The following is a 7172-nucleotide window of genomic DNA, read 5'->3' as shown; positions in this document are numbered from 1 at the left end:
TACTCGCCGCCGTGAGCTAGCCTTCACCCATAAGCGTGTAATATACCTACTAGGACATTTGAGTCTCCTTGTCATTGCAGGGGGGACACACGTGTACTTTTTGGACATTACAAACATTCTCTTAACTGATTTAGAATGTGTTCTAATTGATTAATCCAGCATCTTAGAGAATACTTTGCGAGAAAAAATTGAGAAAATATAAATAAGTAAAAAAGAGAGTGAAATAAGAGAAATAGGTAAAAAAAAGTTGATTTAATGTTTTTGTTTGATATAAGAGTGAAAGTGACACACACACACACACACACACACACACACACACACACACACACACACACACACACACACACACACACACACACACACACACACACACACACACACACACACACACACACACACACACACACACACACACACACACACACACACACACACACACACACACACACACACACACACACACACACACACACACACACACACACACACACACACACACACACACACACACACACACACACACACACACACACACACACACACACACACACACACACACACACACACACACACACACACACACACACACACACACACACACACACACACACACACACACACACACACACACACACACACACACACACACACACACACACACACACACACACACACACACACACACACACACACACACACACACACACACACACACACACACACACACACACACACACACACACACACACACACACACACACACACACACACACACACACACACACACACACACACACACACACACACACACACACACACACACACACACACACACACACACACACACACACACACACACACACACACACACACACACACACACACACACACACACACACACACACACACACACACACACACACACACACACACACACACACACACAGAGACATATATATATATATATATAGATGTTTTATTTAAAACAACAAATATACTCTTAAATTAAAAATATTTAATTTCATAAATTTCATTGGTCATTAAAATTAAACTAATTAAATAATTAAATAAATTTTTTAATTACTTGTTTTAGTTTATAGTGTTTTATTTTGCTTCATCTTAAAATTTGTTTATAGTTTATTGGATTCCCTAATTTTATTCAAACATGTGAGTTATTTTTTTCTACTTTCAATCAAATTACAACTATGGTCCGTTTTTATATTAACACCTATAAAACTCGTTGAAGAGTTTGCTTATACTTTATTTGATTTTGGAGGTGAAGCCAATACATTGCAGATTTATGACCCTTAGAACAAAATTATTTATTCATCATGACCTTGCTAACTTATAAGTATGTCAATTGATCACGATATAAATTGCATTTGATCATTGTACAAAGTTTTAGGCAAAAAGAAAACCAATGAAGACAAGCAAATGAATGCAAAATACAAAATATTGTACGAGTCTTCTCTTTGTTCTTTCTTTCACATTTCTTTGCCATACTAAATAAGGTGAATGCCTATTTCTTCAATGTCTCTCTCGTTTACTTTTGTCTCCTATAAATCTATTGTTCCAAACACGCTGTAAATGTGCGAGTGAGTGACAAATAAAAAGAAAATAAAATATAAAAGGAAAAGTGTTATAATAGTTGAGAATTTTTTTATTATTATTATTTAGAAATATTTATCTAATTGTCAAATTTAAAATAGTAATGTCAAATTATTGGAGATGTATAATTTGTCAAAGATAGAATAATAATACCAATTATTATCTTAGTATAATAGTAGTATTTTTAGTAGTATAAATATTCTCATTTGGTTCATGTAAATACACACCAATTTACTTTGAAAGACATAAGTATCGCCATTCTACTTTCTTCACTACTAGAAAATTCCCTTTTAGTGACCGAATTAGAGATCGAAAAAGTTTAAAATTGGTCACCAAAATGTTTAGCGACCGATTTAGTGACCAATACTTTTTGGTTGAAAAAGTGCTAGTCACTAAACTTTTGCGACAAATTTAGTGACCGAAATTTAGAGACCATATTTGTGACCGAATTTAGTGACCGATTTTAGAGACCGATTTTAGTGTTTTTTTCATAAAATAAAATTAAAAATTGTGATACCTAAGAATTAAACTTATGACCTCCACGTATTTTAATAAGAACTTGTCACTACACCACTTCACATCTATTGATATATTTTATATTTAAACAATATACTTATAATTTGATATAAATATATTATATGTTAAAACAATAAGAAATATGAAAATTTTAATAAACATTAAAAATTGAAAGAGAATTAAAATATTTAAAAAATAGAAAGGAACTAGTAACATAATAAAGAGAATAAAAAATAGAAAAAGAAAAAAAAAATAATAGTGACCAAATTCGGTCTCTAATTTTTGTATATAAATTAAATTGTTTATAAAAGTTTTTTTTAACCAATTTAGTAACCTCTTAAAATTAGTTCATGAATATCAAATTTTGGTGGCTAATTCAGTCACTAAAGTGACCGAAATTTCAGGCACAAAATTTTGGTCTCTAAATCGGTGGCTGGTTTATTTTAGTGACCGGTTTAGTGACCTCTTAAAATTAGCTCATGAATATTAGATTTTGGTGGCTAATTCGGTCACTATAGTGACCGAAATTTTTTGGTCACTAAATCGGTCACTAAACGCGAATTTTCTAATAGTGCTTATTCATCCTCTCTTAGTTTGATACTATAATTAAATTAGTAACTAATACCATTATATTAGGTCACAAATATTAACTAAGTTAGATTCATGTATCCAGCTTAAACTTGAATGATAATAATTGAATACCTCATTGTGATTATCAAACCCATGAGACTGTCTAAAATCAAGAACATGGTAACGTTCACATCTATATGGACCAAGATATCCCATTGGTGTCGGATAACCGGCATCCACCAAATAATACATACCTAATAAAAAATAAAACTATAAATCATGATAAATAATATTAATAAGTTGTAAAGAATAATATTCATACATGGAGGAGGATGTGGAAAATTCAGATTAGCATTTGTGAGAGCTTGGTCAAAAACACGAGCATCATGGGCAGTACCTTCTCATCCAGCTAATACAAAAGTAAAACACATGTTCCAATCGCATACATCCATTACATTTTGTGTAGGATATCCCTTTCTTCCAATGAATCTAATTTGATCACCGACACTAACCACACATGGAATGTGTGTACCATCAATTGCTCCTATGGCATTTTAAAAAAATGGCCAATATCGTTTATCATTTCTAATTTTTGAATGACTATCATGGAGAAAAGGATCTTGAGGTTTAATATATTCCATGGACAAACTCAAGCAAGCAAATAACACTTCATGAAAATGTCTACTTACAGTTTCTCCCAAGTGTTAAAATCTTTCTTGAATTATTCTATTACCCACACCGTGTCCAACTACAACTAAGAACATTTCAACCATCTCCTCAACTCCTATGTGATTAGTGTGCTTTAAACCACGATCAACTAATTTCTTGCAAAGTTTATGAAAAATATGTTTTTCCATTCAAAACATCTCATAACAACGAGTGGGATTCCCTTGTAATATTTCTTTTACCCATATATGTCATGTTAGTTCACTGGTTCTACACGGCTCTTTGCATAAATATTTTAATGCATAATCTCCGGTTAGTGCAGCCACTAGAGAAGCTTGTTCAAAAATTTCATCATCTTCATTTGATTCTTCAATAGAATAGTTCATTTTAATCCAAAAGAATTATTGTTATTTGTCAAACACTACAAATATAAAAGAACTATTATCAAATATGTATATAATTTATATAAGCTATATGCTAAAGAAATCATATACGGTACACTAAAATATATGCTATATGCCAAAATAAATCATACTAAAGAATATATGTTATATGCCAAAATATATGTTATCTCAATTCTGCATATAAAACAATACAAAAAATATATGCTATCTCTATATAACTATATGCCAAAATATATTCTTTCTCAATTCTGCATCATATAAGTTAAACTACACCAGAAAATTAAACTACACAAATTCTGTCAAAATATATAACTATATGGTCAATTAAACTACATCAGAACATTAAAAAATGAGTACATATATAAACACAACAAAAGTTTAGTACTTCATAATTCCTAGCATTTCTTAATTGACTTCCTAATACTTCCTAACACTTCTTAATTTACTTCCTAATACTTCCTAACACTTCTTAATTGACTTTCTAATACTTCCTAGTACTTCTTAATTTGCTTCCTAATACTTCATAGTTTACAACATTTCCAAATTACATATTCATGAATGGCAAAGGGTTATCAACTGCTGCATGCCTTAGCCAATTCAACCTTTTCTCCTCTGAACCTTGCAAAGAAATGAAAATCTTCCTTGCTGGCTTAAACATCATTAATTGACAACATTTTGCATGCCACACAAGATCATTAGAAACTTCATTAATATTCTAAAGCTCAACCATCACTTCACGAATAGATGCATTTCCCGCAACATCATTGCGAGAACAACAAGTCTCTACAATTAGACTAACAACTTCAACAATCTTTGAAGAGGCACTCAATTTTTTCTTTATGGTTTTATCAGCCCTCGTGTGCGTGTGTGTGATCTAGCGGTGAAACGCTTAGGTCTTCTTGAGAGTGTGCTCCTCTCAAGGTCTCAGGTTCGAAACGCGCTAGGTCCAAATTGCTTATTAAAAAAACTTTTTTCCTCTTCTCACCACTCTTTTGGGCATCTGTTTTTTGTGAAGAGTTGAGTTCAATATTTGCAAATTCGATTGCTGCTCCAACACTGGCATCTTCACTATCATCAGATCCTTCTTATATCTCTATGCCAATATTATCTAAGCATGAGCAATATACATCATTATCATCGTTATCAACCCCACTTGGAAATACGCCCCAATACAATGTCCATGTGTACTCTCCATTAGCCACCACATCCTTGAAAAGTATGGTTAATTCATTGGCAAATGGAAGCCCTTTGTTCCTAAATTTTTCATAAAGAGGATTTTCCTGCATGTTCATAACTCATCATCAAATAACAAACACCAACAAACATACATACCTAGGTGTTACGAAACAACAAATTTTTCTTATAACATACCAGCAATTTACTCTCCCACCACTCATCCGGTGCTACAACAATATTATTCACATGATCCCACCCTATTCCAGTTTCTTTTCCGAATAAGTTATACCATGCACGCCAATCCTTTCTAAGACTATCATACCTACTTATTAGTTGTGTTTTTTCATACTTCCTTATGGTTAAATCATGAAATCGAGAAATTATCTCTTTCCATCCTTTTTTTGTAAAGCTTGTACCAACATGTTCTCCCTTGGAAACTTGATCAAATCATACTTTGACAAAGTTTTTAGTTGATTTGTGATCCGAAAAAGCTTTAGTTTTCTATTGCGCCCTTCCATTATTTGTGGGAAGATCCACACAAATAGATATCATTCTATATGGACAAAGTTAAATAAATATATACTCAAATATTAACCCTATATGCATACAATCTTAGCAAAACCATTATAAAATAGTAGCTTATATGAATATAGACCAAGTATAATAACAAACAAAATAGTGAAGCAATAACTCTTGTTAAAGAAAAAAACAAAAAACAACAGTGTCTATTCAAACATTTCATCAAACACCACATATGCATTATTATCACAACCAAGTAAATAGAAAAATGGAGCATTTGAGCATACCTTGAGATATCAAACACAACAAAAATCTGATAATTTGCAAACTTCTCTTCCAACTAATGTGTTTTTGAATGAAGAAGGTGAGTGATGAGCTAACCTATATAAAGAAGTTTGTAATAACTTTAGCATTAATATGTGAATTAATATGATAAAAATTTAACAAAAATAAGGAATAAAAGTAGGTATATTCTGCAACCCATAACTTCCCAACACTGAAATGGAAATTAGAATTTATTGATATGGAGTAATGAGGTTGGTAAAGATCAGGTTGAAAGGAAATTCTGATTGATAAATTGATGAGAATTATGAGGTAGGTGATGAAAGTTATTAATGTTATTAAATCCAAGGGCAAAAGAGAAATTGACGGGAATCAAAGCTGCTGTGAGGAGGAAAAGCAATTTTGAACAAGGAAACGTACGTTCGCGGCAGGAAGTTTCAAAAAGCCAAACATGCTGGAATTTATTTTAAGGGACCAAAATTGATTTTGGTGCTTTCAAACGTGTAACCAAACACAGACTAAGTGATTTTAAGATGTTTGTTCATGTAAAAGTAGAATTGATTATGTCTCCAAAATTGATTTTACTTGAAGCTAGAATTGGTAACTTCTGCCTTCAAAATTAATTCTAGATGATTTTTACACTCAAATTTATAGTTCAACTCACTTTTATATAAATGTAACCAAACATAAATTAATTTTGATAAGCTCAATTACAATAAAATCAATTCTCTCTAACTCAATTCTGTTAGAATCAATTTTGTCAACCGCTAATTCAAACACACCCATAAGTAATATCGTTCTATTTTCTCTTAGTTTGATATTATAACTAGATTAGTATCCAGTGGCGAAGCCAGAAAAATTATACAGCTTGGGCACAAACTATAATTGACTGTTACCCTACAAACATTTTGAAGTAAACCTTACCTTTATTGCAGAAACTAGATTTTGTCTAACAATAGAGTCGAAGAAATGCCGGGAAGAGTCATTTCTATGTTGAATGGATGATGAATGTTCTTCAAGTATAGAACTTGAACCTTTGGTGGTAGTCTATTTTCAACACTTCAACCTATCACAACCAAGAAAAATAGGTTGAAACCTAAAAGTTCAACTAAAAGAAAATTCATAATCATACATGTTCTTTAACATTTGTTAAACCTGATTTGATGCCTCTTTTTCGATCCCCCAAATGCAACAAGACAGTCCTTTTCCTTGTGCTGCACAAGGACCAAGCTAAATCCCTGCCAATACAATAGAAATCATAAACGTGCTTTCAAATAATCTTATACATTGAGGAAAATCATTGTTAAGTGTTAATGAGTGCATAAACTGTGCAATTAACAACAGGATGCTAGCGATAGATGAATGAAACACGAAAGGAAGTAAAATGTTCACTTTGTTGGTAGTGAAAGAAGAAGGAGATGATGCCATTTC

The 7172-nt window shown here is 32.1% G+C and overlaps 1 pseudogene; it reads right to left on the bottom strand.

The window, feature by feature from the left end:
• Positions 1-4308: 4308 nt before the first annotated feature.
• On the bottom strand, positions 4309-7169 carry LOC131621629 (uncharacterized protein At2g29880-like; annotated as a pseudogene).
• Positions 7170-7172: the final 3 nt, after the last annotated feature.

The sequence above is a fragment of the Vicia villosa genome, unplaced genomic scaffold, assembly GCF_029867415.1.
Source record: "Vicia villosa cultivar HV-30 ecotype Madison, WI unplaced genomic scaffold, Vvil1.0 ctg.000010F_1_1, whole genome shotgun sequence".
In the NCBI taxonomy this organism is placed as follows: domain Eukaryota; kingdom Viridiplantae; phylum Streptophyta; class Magnoliopsida; order Fabales; family Fabaceae; genus Vicia; species Vicia villosa.
This window is presented reverse-complemented; position numbering and strand designations above follow the sequence as displayed.